Genomic DNA, 14,452 nt, shown 5'->3' on the forward strand with positions numbered 1-14,452 from the left:
TCGCCTTTCTTACCCTTACCTTTACCCTTTTCTTGAACGGAATCGGTTGACTGCTTCTTATCACCCTTGCGGGTCAGTTTACCTTTTCTGACTTGAGACTCAGTCAGAGTAGCAGCCAATTCAATCGCTTGACGAACAGTGGTAGGATTACTGCCAATCACAATGTCTTGTATGGTGTCAGGCAAACCATCGATATACCTTTCAATTGCTTTTCCAATGGGTTAACCATCATAGGACACAACAAACTAAGCTCCTCATAACGATCCGTATACGCACGGTGTTCTCCCCCATCTTGTTTTAGATCATCGAATTCTCGTTCTAACGCCCTAATCTTGTGACCGGGACAGAACTCTTTCATCATGAGAGCTCGGAGTTCTTCCCACGTTTGTGCCATCGCCACATCGGCACCCCTATCACGCATCACACCGTTCCTCCATGTTAGAGCACGCTTCTCAAAAACACTTGACGCAAACTCAACCTTACGCTCATTCGGACTTTGCACATGTCTGAAGGTGCTTTCCAAACTCTCGAACCATTGTAGGAGAGCAGTTGCTCCTTGAGACCCAGAACACTTCAATGGTTTAGCCGAACTGAAATTCTTGAAACTACACTGAGCATTATTGTTATTCTTGTTGTTCGCTTGATTAATCTGGGTTACTAGGTTCGGAAGCACAACTGCGATTTGCTGAGCGACAAGGGCTGCGATTGCAGCATCCTGTTCGGTGTTGGTGCACTGAATGTCTGTTTACTGTGTCTTAATCGAGTCTTAGGTCTAGATAGGTTAGAATGGAGCACGGAAATCAAGTTAGGGTTTTAGTGTGTGATTCCGCTCCAAATGACATTCATGTCATTTGAAGCGAAATCAGGTTTAATGTTAATTCCGCTCCTGGAGTAATGAGTGATTTCGCTCCTAGGATATTTAGGTGATTTCGCTCCACTGCTTCATGGTGATTTCGCTCTTAATGATCACATAGTGATTCCGCTCGTACCGTTTGGAGCGGAATCAGCAACAGTATAAATAGCCAATGTGTGATCTCATTTCTGCAACTTTGGAGCCAAATTAGAGTCGAGGTGCTGCCGAATTTTTGTCAGGATTCTTGTAAACGACTCAGAAAGTGTTAATAGAAAAGGAAATTAAAAGGATAAAGCTGTGTGACTTCATTTACTTTGATTCCGCCTCTGTATATGAAGATGAACTGCCTTATACTGACTGTTTAGGGTCACAACACGGTCCAACAAGTGGTATCAGAGCAAAGGACGAGGAGTTCATACCATAGCAGCTTGATTCTACCGGATTTTCATATTTCTACTCTCTTCTTCTCATATTTTTCTGATTTGAACTAGTTTCAGCGGTTGAAATGGCCTGAATTTCCAGTATATTGTGTAAAACATAGAATTAACAAACCCTAGAAAGATTCAGGTTAAAATACGGATTAAAAATGGTAAAAATGATCTAAAAAACTGATTTCGCTCGAAAAGTTCTTCGCAAAAAAGTTAATTCCGCTCGAAATTGTGTGTGTGATTTCGCTCGAAATCAGATAATTTCTGATTCCGCTCGAAACTTACTTCCTGATTTCGCTCCAAATCAGAACTTGTCTGATTTCGCTCCAAACTCATCTTCTAATTCCACTCGAAATCATAATTTTTCTGATTTCGCTCCAAGCTTATTACCTGATTCCGCTCGAAATCAGTTTATTCTTGATTTCGCTCGAACATACTTTGTTGATTTCGCTCGAAATCTGATTTCACTCGAAATTACTGTTTTTCAAAACTTTGAAAATTTTCTAAGTGTTTGCTGATTTTTCAGGTACGTTCAAGATGGATGATATTTTCATGAACCCGTTTAGTGACATGTATGCGTTAGCTGGAAATTCTGGAGACGATACTTCTTCTAGCAACACAAATGAGAATCCTCCGAATGCAAAGAAAAAGTTATCGGATGCTTTGGAAGTTGAAAGTGCTTTCGGAATTTACAACAAACCCCCGAAGTTAATGGCTATCGAAGAATATAATCGGTGGGCAAAGAAGTTCGAGGATTGGTTGATGGCTTTTGCGTTTCCCAGCTGGAAGAGTCTCAAAAATGGATATGATGATGGAGGCAAAAAGGGAGAAACCTTATCGTCATCTAAAGAAATAGAGGCTTTTGTCGCTGAGCAGAAATGTGTTGCGTTACTGTTTCAATCTGTTCGAGAAGATATAATATCTTTGATCGAGTACAGCAGTTCTAAAGATCTCTGGGATAAGTTGAAAAACAAATGTTTAGGAAGTACAGAAATTATGAAAAACAAAAAGAAACTATTTAGGAAAGAATTTGATTTGTTTGGGTGTTTAAAGAATGAATCAGTTTGTAAAATGATAGAGAGGTTTGGACACTTGAAACTGGAACTGGCGAGAAATGGAATTTCTTATTCTCAAGAAGAGCTAGTCGACAAGTTGTTTGATTCCCTACCGGACGAGATGGATTGGCAATACTATGAGTTGATGCTGAAGAATACGATCAAGCCTGCAGAGCTTACAGTGGATCTATTGATTGAGAGACTTGAAAGTCACGAGCTGGAGCTAAAGAAGACACACAAAGTCAATCACTCATCGTACCAGCAGAATTTGGATTTGTATTATCCAAAGAGCATGATGCCAAAGAGTACATCTCCCAAGACAGCATTTTCTGCTGAAAATGTTTCCACTCCAAACAAAGAAAGTCAAAGCAGTGGATTTCACAGTGGATCTTTGTCATCTGCAAATCATTCTGATGCAAAGAATCCATTTCAATGCAACATCGCTGTAGACTTAAAGAATGCTCAGAATTTCAGCGAGGAGTCTGCTAAACAACAGATGGTTTTCCTAGCATCTGTGTTAGAATCTTATGAAAGTCTTGTAGCAGGGAAGATAGGCAACACCAACCTGACAAAGGAAGATTATGATCAGATTGATCCTGAGGAGATGGAACTGATCGACATACGGTGGTGTATGGCTAGTGCAGTTCGTCAAGCACAGCGTTTCATGGAGATCACAGGGAGGAAGTCAATTGGTGGACCATCTACCAAGTTGGGATTTGACAAGTCCAAGGTGACGTGCTTCAAGTGTAAGCAGAAAGGTCACTTCAAATGTGAATGCCGGAATGCGTATGCTGATGAGTCTGAGAATCCGTTCAGAGAAGATTACTACAAGAAGGCGATTTATCATCAGAATAAATCTGAACCGCCAAGATTGAAGCAGCTCGAGGAGCACAAAGAGAAGTCTAGAGCTCTTGCGGTAATTCACGACGATGAAGGTTACGATTGGAGTGAGCTGTTACTTGAAGAGGATGCAGTTGGATATGCTTTCATGGCAAAAACTGAACCTATTCCTTGGAAAGATAACAGAACTGAAGAACATAAGTATAAACACAGAAGAATGTTAGCCACGAACAGACTGATCAGAATATCTAGCATCTATTCTGAAGCAAAAAGAACAAAGAGATGGGATCCAGGCAGGGAATGTTATCTTGACTCATATGGAAACATTGTTGTTGACCATAACACTCTTGATATAGAAACCATAATCAAAGAGTTTAAAGATGATGATGATTATTGGCAAAAGAAATGGTGGGGAAGCGGAGACGAGAAAGAGAAAGAAGAGAAAGAGAAAGAAGAGAAAGAGAAGTCAAAGAAGATTGACACTGGGATCATTGACATGACACAGGAGTTGAATGCTGAAAACATGGGAAAGATGGCTGACAAGGTGCTGGCAGCTAAGGCGCTTGAGGTAGATTCTAAATCCGTCTCTGAGTCTAAAAGCCAGGTCAGTTCAAACACGTCAACGACTGAGACAGGTAAGAAATTCAATGGTGATGTTGACTGCAAAAATTGCATCAAGGAATGCAAATTTTGTAGTACAGTCACTTATCTCAATGGTAAGAAAATTGAGGATCTGACTGCTAAAATCAGAAGTGTTGAGGATCAAATTCTTGATCGTGATAAAAGGGTGAAAGCTTCAACTGAACGGTTAAAAGAATTAACTAACAAAATTGAAAATGATAAAATTGACCATGAAAAGGTTAGGCAAGAAAATGAAAGGTTAGTTTTTGAAAACCGTCAGATCACTGAAAAATTTGAGAAGCTTAAAAGCACAATGAAAGATAATGATGATAGAAACGGTAAAACATATAAAGAAAATGTTCAACTAACAATAGTGCTTCGGTTAAAAGAGGAATCAATCAACCAACAACTGGATGAAATCGCAAAATTGAAACTTAAAGTTCAAGAAGCTGAAATTGAAAATGAGATAATCCAGTTAAAGCTTAAGAGTTACAACTCCGCAAGCTTTGTTTTGCAACACATTGTTCCCAAACCCATCAGGAAAAACAAAGCTGGCGAAGATGTTTACTCTGATGGAACTGGGGTGGGTTTTCATCAAGTTCCACCACCAATTCTTGACAATTATTCGAAAAAGCAATCTGGGTTGGTTGAAATTGAAGAAGAAAATGAAGTGAAACTTCCGCAGACCATTGATGTTACTTTTACATCTTCCGATGATGATAGTGTCCAAACTGATGTTGTAAAAAGTGTTGTTGAAAATTTGCTAAAAACGGACAGTGACACTACTGAGGATGTTGGATATTTCTTGGACAAATACATTCCGAAACAAAAGTCCAAGAACAACATAAATGATGAACCTACTCTTGTCATGTACAAGATGTCGGGATCTGATAAGTTGTTTTCGGATTCTGAGTTTCCCATTGAGAATGTTAATGTGAAAAGTTAACAAATGTTTTCAAATTGGTTGAAGTTGAGTTGTCAGAAGTGAACAGTTTGAGTCAAACAAAGAGACAAATGAATTTTGAAAAAGATAAAAGCTTACTATAAGAAACCTGCTGTTCCACCGCGTTTTTACAACAATAATCGAAACAATTGGACGGGTGGTTATCAGGGTGGTAAGTCTTATCAGAAAAGAAATGGTCAAAACAAAAGGTTTGTTGAAAAGAAAGTGTTTGTGAACAGTCGAGTTCATTGTTTGATGAAGAGAAAAAGATTTTTTCTAAATCGAATGAAGAATTCTTTGAGAAGAGAGCTTCACAGTCTCAGTCTGAAGGCACAAGTCGAGTGGTTGACACTCGAACATGCTTTAGATGCAATCAGGTTGGACATATTGCACGAAAATGTACCAACGTGAAGTCTAAGACTGAAGCTGTGAAAATTCAAAAGAATAAAGTTGATGTGAAGGGTAAAGCACCAATGGTTGTTGAGAAAAAGAGTTTGAAAAATGATAACACCAAAGTCAAAACTGAACCCGTAACGAAAGTGGTAACTAAAAATGACAAGTTTTACAAACGGGTTGCATCATCTCAACAAACATGGAAGCCAAAAGTTGCTGAAAAGAAAGCAAGTGGTTCAAAACCAAAGGTTTCTGAGACTGTAAAACAATCATCTTCTACCACACCGGTGAAGATGAATGTACCTTTGGATTATTATGAAAAACTTGAAAAATCCATGGTTTCTGAAAAGAAAAATGTTCAAAAGAAAGGCCAACCATCTGGTCAACCACAAAAAGATGAATTTTTCTTATATAAAAAGGTTGAGGTTGGGTCTGAAGAAAGTTTGAAAATGAATGATAAGAATTTTCCGCCACTTTACACCACAAAATCTCACATTCCAATTGAGTTACCTGAGTCAAAACAGGCTTGGGTAGCTTCCAAATCTAAATAAGTGTGTGTAGTGTTTGCCGGAGCTTCCTTGATCGGGAAGCATGAATCGGCATCCTTATTGAAGTTTTTAAGTTAATTTGTGATATGTGCAGGATCTTCCAAAACTCGTTTCGAGATGGATCATGGATAGTGGAACTTCTAGGCATATGACAGGGAAGACTGCATTGTTGTATGATGTGAAGAATATCAATGGAGGTTATGTTGGTTTCGCGGGTAATCAAGGTGGTAGGATTATTGGTGAAGGAACATTATCCAATGGGATTGTAACGTTTGAAAGAGTTAACTACATTGCTGATCTGGAGAACAATCTGCTGAGTATCTCGCAGATTTGTGACCGAATGTACCCCACTCACTTCACTGACAAAGAATGTTTGATCTTGAAGCCAGGATTTGTTATCCCTGAGGAATGGATTATCATGAGGGCACCAAGAGTTAATGATCTGTACGTGTTGGATATGAGCGTAGCTACTACAACCACGGGTCAGGCTCATTGTTTTGTGTCTAGAGCAACTGAGAAAGAATCGAGATTATGGCACCGGAAAATGGGTCACATTCACCTACGAAAGATGAATCACCTGGTGCATAACGATTTAGTGTTGGGTGTTCATGTGAAAGGTTTTTATCTGGAAGGGGAGTGCATTAGCTGTGTTAAAGGCAAGCAGAAGAAAAAGTCACACCCTTCAAAGCAAGTCAATTCAGTTTCAAGACCTCTGGAAAGACTTCACATGGATTTGGTTGGCCCTGTGAATGTCAAGAGTATTACAGGAGACTACTACTGTTTGGTCGTTACTGATTATTATTCCAGATTTTCATGGGTAATGTTTTTGAAGACGAAAGATGAAACTTATGACAGTTTGATAACGTTGTTCAAGAAGATTGAGAATCTGTACCAAAGGCGTATCAAAAGAATTAGAAGAGATAATGGTGCTGAATTCAAGAACAACAAGTTGGAAGAATTTTGTGATGAAAGAGGTATATTGCATGAGTTTAGTGCTCCATATACTCCGCAGCAGAATGGAGTCGCAGAACGCAAAAACTGGACACTAATCGAGACGGCTAGAACAGTGCTCGCAGATTCAAAGTTACCGATAAATTTTTGGGCTGAAGCTGTTTCTGCTGCATGCTATACGCTCAACAGAGTTCTCACTGTCAAGAAGTTCAACAAAACATGCTTTGAGTTGATCAATAACCGCAAACCATATTTGAAGTATCTAGAACCGTTTGGGTCACCCTGTATTGTTATAGAGCCTCATGGAAAGTTTGGTCCGAAGTGCATTGAGGGTATATTTGTTGGTTATGCAAGCCATATGCGACGTGTCTTCGTTCCAAGTGAGAAGCGGATAATTAAAGCTGCGAATGTTGAATGTCAAGGTTATACAATGCCACCGCAGAATCCAGGAGATTCATGGCATTATCATTATGACAAATTGTGGGATTCGTTTGACATGAGAGAAGAATCAGAGGGAGAAGAAGATTTCTTTGATGAGTTGGATATTTTGCGTGAATACGAATCACATCAAAGGTTCCCAGCCGAGTATTCTAGAAGACCACGGGAAACTTCAAATGACGATGAAGCAGGTCCTAGCAATGCTGGTGAACATGATGATGTCCAACAAGATGAAGTTGCTCAAGATAATTAGTCAGATCAGAATGATAATCAAGAATCTGAGAATATGCCGATATTTGATCACAGTGATTCAGATTCTGAGGGGGAGCAGATTCAGGATTCAATTCAAACAAACCAAATTAGTGAACAAGGTGCAAATCAAAATGTTACTAATCTGGAAGGCGATGTGGATGTTCCAAGCGAAGTAATGCCACGAACTCTTTCATACCATCCAGAGGAGTTGATCATTGGAGAGTTGCAATCGGGCGTTCGCACGAGACGTCAAATTGACCAGGGCCTTACATGTTTTTACTCTACAATAGCACCTTTGCAAACTGAATTTTCATTGAGTTGTTTTATTTCGCATATCGAACCAAGAACTAATAAAGATGCGCTTACTGAAGATTCTTGGGTCAACGCGATGCAAGAAGAATTGAGTCAGTTTGAAAAGTTAGGAGTGTGGAAGCTAGTAGATTTGCCGGATGGTCACAGGAAAATCAATACAAAATGGGTATTCAAGTGTAAGAGAGACGACAGAGGAGTTGTTGTACGGAACAAAGCTCGACTCGTTGTTCAGAGCTTTAGTCAACAGGAAGGGATTGATTTTACTGAAGTGTACGCTCATGTGGCACGACTAAAAGCAATCAGAATTTTCCTGGCATTTTCATCTTGGAAGAATTTCAAAGTATATCAGCTAGATGTAAAATCGGCGTTTCTTTATGGGAAGGTTAAAGAGGAGGTTTATGTCGGACAGCCGTCGGGCTTCACCGATCCGATCCACAAAAACAAGGTCTACTTATTGGACAAAGCGCTGTATGGTTTACACCAGGCCCCGAGAGCCTGGTACGAGACTTTGTCTCAACACCTACTAGCCAACAGCTTCATTCGTGGAAAAGTGGACGCCACTCTCTTCACTAAAGAGGTCGACGGACATCTTCTGATCGTACAGATTTATGTGGATGATATAATTTTAGGGTCAACGAATGAGAAATTGTGCAAAGATTTCGAATCAGTCATGAAGCAGAAATTCGAAATGTCATCAATGGAGGAGATGAAATTCTTTTTGGGACTACAAGTTGAACAACTACCTGAGGGAATTTTCATTCACCAGACGAAGTACGTTCGTGATATTCTAGAGAAATTTGGGATGTCAAGTTCTACTCCAGCTGTGACCCCTCTTGCAACAAATCATGGGATTCATCCAGATCTCACCGGAGACAGGGCTGATGAGACGTTCTATCATTCCATGATCGGTTCATTGATGTACTTAACTGCTTCACGTCCTGATATCATGTACCCAACGTGCCTCGCAGCAAGATATCAATCTAACCCGAGAGCTTCGCACATGATTATTGTGAAGAGGATATTACGCTACCTGAAAGGAACTCCTACATTGGGGTTGTGGTGTCCTAGAAAAGGCGACTTTACGCTCGAAGGGTATTCCGACTCGGATTTCGGATGCTGCAAAGTCAATGCAAAATCAACAACTGCAGGATTCCAGTTCTTTGGACCTCGCTTAGTTACCTGGCAGTGTAAGAAACAAACGTCTGTGGCGCTATCTACATGTGAAGCGGAGTACGTGTCTGCTAGCAGTTGCTGCTCTTAAATCCTGTGGATACAGCAACAGATGCGCGACTACGGTTTGCAGTTTCTTAACACACCTCTTTTTGTTGATAATGAGGCCGCAATAAACATAACAAAGAATCTAGTACGTCACGCTAAAACTAAACATATGGAAATTCGACATCACTTCATTCGAGATTGCTTCGAGAAGAAGTTGATTCGAATTGAGAAAATCCACACTTGCGAACAGAAAGCTGATTTACATACCAAAGCTTTTGATAAAATACGTTTTAAATATCTTTTAAAACTGAATGGTATGAAGCTTCTTTGGGTGTCGGACGGCATTATTGGCGTTGATGAAGGTACTGTTACGGATGAAGATGAGAAACAATCTGCAATGGTTTGTCGATTTTTTACTTGTTTTGGTATTTAGGGGGAGTAGATATAAATTCAAAAATACAAAAACATGATAAAATTTCAAAATCCAAAAACAATAGAAAATTGAAAAAGAGGTTGTGTAAAAAGGGAAAATGATAGTACATCGGCTTGACAGTTACAGTATGCTAAAGATTTGTAAAGTTTAAAAGAGTTTAAACAGTCTCGCTGATGATGTGTCGATAGGTTTTCGCACATTTAGTAGATTTGTTCGGGATATAAACCTAAAATTTCAAAACAAAACTTATTTCGTGGGGAACACTACTTTGATATATAGGTAACCCCTGAAATCTCGTTTGAAAGGTCCCTTATTCTGAGATACTAGGTCTTTATACTATGTGATATCTGGGGTATTATTCCGGGACTTCTGCTGAATGGAAGTTCTGACCTAGTCCCCGAATAAGACTTTCCGCAAAATGCTTGAAACATAGCATCGCCCTCAGCAAACTGATTAAACAATAAAATTGATAATCATTGCTGTTGTAATAAAAGATCCTCTAAAGGGGACACACCAAAAAGACGAAGCCGTCATCTCTCTGCGTATACGGAAGTATCGACCTGAGCTCTCACGGCCCTCGCATTTAACCCCTTACAGATATTATCTGTCGTATACTCACCTGTAAGACTGAATATTTGGGATTCTGGATACGAGAGTATATTCAAGAGGTGGGACACATGAATGAGTTAAGTTCCTAAAACATCTAATTCGTATCCTGAATAGATTGAAAATTGTGTGAGAATTTAAAGTGGATCAGTATATCGACAATCGACGTGAATTGTTTAATTCTGAGTATGAAATTAAGCTTAACGGTACTAGTAACTTGTCTCATAGCTGATATGATTCCCTGACGCGCTCACCAAAAATATGTTTGTAAATAGTTTAATTTCTTTACATTCTGCAATTTAAGATTCTGTATTTCATTTGTTAGTTTAGAAACTTTATTAAAATCCAAAAAGATTTTATTTCTGCTTTATTTTCCGACAAACCAAAGTGGAGAGTTGATCGTTGGATTCTTGAAAGATGAAGCAGATGCAGGAAAAGTTCTAGACTGGAGAATGAGGAGAGCTTATTTTGTTGAAGATTGGGTTGTTCGAAAAGTTAAAACAAGTTCATTAACTTGATACTTGTTATTTTCAGAAAATGTTTGAAAATGTTTAATTAAAAATCAGTTTGTTTGTCAAAAAGATCAACCAAGGTCATTAAATTGGACTTGGTAGATTAATTGAGTAATCAGGGTCATTAACTTGGACCTGAATACTTGAGTGGATTTCTAAACTGATAGAGTTGATAGAGTTTGTGATTTATTGTTAAAATCAATAGATTGTAATGTTATTGGTTGAGTAACAGGTTGTGGATTTTATTATCCCCATGGCTCATAAAGTCAAAGTTTGAACCAGATAAAGATCCTAGATCCCAGCATACCGAGAGGGGGAGTCTGTGAAAGGGGGAGTCTAGAGTTCTGGATCAACAGTCAAAGGAGAGATTAAAGATGGAGCTAGGTTGAGTTTCTGAACCTGTGAAGAGAGAGTTTACAATGAGAAGACAGAGTTGGAGAAAAGACCAAGACTGAAGACTCGACGCTGAAGACTTCGTCAACATCCAGGGGGAGTCTGTTGGTGCACTGAATGTCTGTTTAATGTGTCTTAATCGAGTCTTAGGTCTAGATAGGTTAGATTGGAGCACGGAAATCAAGTTAGGCTTTTAGTGTGTGATTCCGCTCCAAATGACATTCATGTCATCTGAAGCGAAATCAGGTTTAATGTTAATTCCGCTCCTTGTGTAATGAGTGATTTCGCTCCTAGGATATTTAGGTGATTTCGCTCCAAAGCTTTATGGTGATTTCGCTCCTAATGATCACATAGTGATTCCACTCGTACCGTTTGGAGCGGAATCAGCAACAGTATAAATAGCCAATGTGTGATCTCATTTCTGCAACTTTGGAGCGAAATTAGAGTCGAGGTGCTGCCGAATTTTTGTCAGGATTCTTGTAAACGACTCAGAAAGTGTTAATAGAAAAGGAAATTAAAAGGATAAAGCTGTGTGACTTCATTTACTTTGATTCCGACTCTGTATATGAAGATGAACTGCCTTATACTGACTGTTTAGGGTCACAACACGGTCCAACATTCGGGATCACGTCTCGGTGGCATACTCTAAAAAGAACAAGGAAACATGAGAAACGAGTGAGATTTGACAATTGGATAAACAAAAGAGGTATTGAAAACATCGACAAAACATAAGGAAGGTGATCAATCGTTCATTACCTCGAACAAATAAACGATACGCAGTGACTAATCAAAGAAAATGGGTCAATATAATGTATCGCGAAGACATGCTTTGGCCTATAAGTGGACACTCATCCCAAGAGTTCCCAAGTAAGAGTGACTGATCCGATTAAGTGGATTTGTACGAACATTCTAGCCTTAGACATAAAACTCAGGATACAGGCACCCACCCTTCCAGATTGCACGTGTTCACATTATCTAGACCCAAACTTTGATGAGATTTTGAAAATTTAGAGGGTTCAAAACCTTATAATAAATCATCCAAGAATAGATGATTGATTTTCAAATCGGATTTGTTATTGTGTTCTCGTTGTGGTTATCACCTAAAGATAGGTGACAGTATTGTTTTAAAATCTAAACACAAGTAAACTTGCGTTAGGTTCCTAGAAAAGTTATAGCCTAGGTCAAAGCATTACTAATAACCTAATTCCCTATAACCATTGGCTCTGATACCAACTCTTCTGTCACACCCCGACCGCGATAAAACAACGAAACCGCGGCGGAAACATCGGGGAGTGGAGCAACAGAATTATTGTTTCACAACCATGGATTCAAAAATTTTCGTTTTATTTAAAGTTTAACCATTTAGATTGTCTTAAAGTTAAACAAGCAAGTCAAACATAGTCTATCATCGTTATTAAATCACTAAGGCCTCGTCCAGTCCTAAGTGAGCATGCATCCTAGTCACAAACATCATCATCAATCACCACCTGAAACATATGTAAAAATAAATTCAGCAAAGAAATGTTGGCGAGCACATAGGTTTTGTGTGAATGTCAGATTCATGGCTCGTTTACATGTTAAAATAACTCGTACTACTTTGTTAATCGATATTAGAAAACCTTGTTTTGTAAAACATTTGTATTGTAAAATGAATAACCAAGTCAAAACAGATTGGTTATAGTTTATAAAATCTCGAAGCCATGAATCTTAACCCAAAACATTTGTTTATGTAAACCCAATCGTAAATCATTTCTCGTAATAAAACTCGTATCGTTTATATTGTTTAGTAAACATCGTTGTGTGAATCGTTTGAAAATCGTTCATCCAAGTGAACTAAATAACGCTACGGAATATAATATGATAAAAACACTTATGTATAAGAAGTACCAGCGGCGTATCTACCATGCTTTTATCATATGAAACCCATCCCGTTATCTAAACACTAACCAAAAACGAATCGTTCGTGCAATTCATTTAACTTGTTTAAATCGCTTCATTCGTTTCATTAGTTTCCATTGTTCAAAATCGTTTAATCGTTGTTGGTCCCTCGGATGGGATCTTCTTGTTCGGAAACGTAGTTGAATCGTAAGTGATCAATGCGCGGAATTCATGTAATCACATAGCAGATATACGAAGACAAAATTCTACTCTGAATCACCGTCTGATATTCTATTGATATGATATGAAAGTGTACAAGAACCAGAGAGAACTCAGACTGACATAAGGTTGCTAGAAAGTGAAAGTGTCAAAGGTCCTAAATAAGCTGATCGAACAGCTATTTATAGGCAAGGTCAGGATATGAGAGTGCTGGCCGATCGGCTGGGCTAGCCGATCGGCTGGCAGCTTTAGCACTTAACAAAACGACACCGTATCCTGACTTGCTTTACATACAAACATACAAAACATATACACAACTATACAAAATATGACTACATATTGACGGAAGCTACAGACGTTATTGCACTAATAGACTCCCCCTCGGATGTAGTTGTACTTCCTTCCAACATAGTCTTTATTTCCTCCTGTTGCGTCTTCTTTCTTTAGCCTTTTACCTTCTTTGTTCTGCTCTTTCTTCTGACATTCTTCTTCTTTTGTGTCTGCCCTCAGTTATCCACCATTTTCGATTTTCTGGGTCGCCATCACGCTTTCGATCCCATTTTGGTATCTTGTTCTCTTCAGATTCGATTGGCGTCTGATCAGTAGGCGGCACATAACCCAGTTTTCTTCTTCCCAGCTCTGCAGCTCTTTTAGCTATCGCTTGAGATCTTTGACTTCGCTTGTAAACCTTTAAGAACTCATCAATTTCAAGATTTCACCATTTCGTCTTCCAGTATCTTCCTGAATTGATTTCTCTGGCGAAGCAAACATCTACTACTCCTTGATATTGCATAGCTATCTCTTTGTCTTTCTTATCATAGACTATCTTGTTGACAAACAAGCAGTCTATGTCTTTCTTTGAACAGTTGACCAGCCACATAGGATCCAAGATACAGATTTTTCGAGATTCTCCGGTGGACTTGTCATATAAAGAGATCACTGCCTCAGCTGTAGATGGATTGTATAGCCATGCTATAAATATATCATGAAAGTCTTGTTCAATGGCTCTGAGTGGCATATTCTTCAAACACCTGGGAGGCTTTACATCCAAAGTAATATCTTTCTCTCCGTTCTCCAGGTAAGTAACAATTTGCTTTGGGAACTGTGGCTTCCAATCTGGATAATGATTTGCTGCTTGTAACTTGATGTAGTTCCACAAATCTTGATCATGCTCATGAACTTCTGGACCGTAGTAGAATTGTTTGATGTTCTTTGTTACGACCAATTCATCTACGTCCCACCAAGGTAAAGTAGCAATATCAGCTAAGAATTCAAAATATTGTACTCCCTGCTCCCGTCTGATAGCATAAACTTTAAGATCTTCTAGATAACCCCAAGACAGGATGTCTCCCCAAGAAAGGTCTTTGATGTGTATAAAGAATTGAAGAGCCCTGAGAGTCTTTCTTTCCTTGGGCATATTCTTGAACCATCTTTTTCTTTCTTCTGCAGAAATCTCTCTTGGAACTGGTTCAGGAATGTCTTCAGTAGAAATCTTCTCAACAATCTTTCTCCTGATCTCATCTTCATTTGTTTCTTTAAACATTTCAACAAATGAAGGA

The sequence above is a fragment of the Helianthus annuus genome, chromosome 9 (assembly GCF_002127325.2).
Source record: "Helianthus annuus cultivar XRQ/B chromosome 9, HanXRQr2.0-SUNRISE, whole genome shotgun sequence".
Classification (NCBI taxonomy): Eukaryota; Viridiplantae; Streptophyta; class Magnoliopsida; order Asterales; family Asteraceae; genus Helianthus; species Helianthus annuus.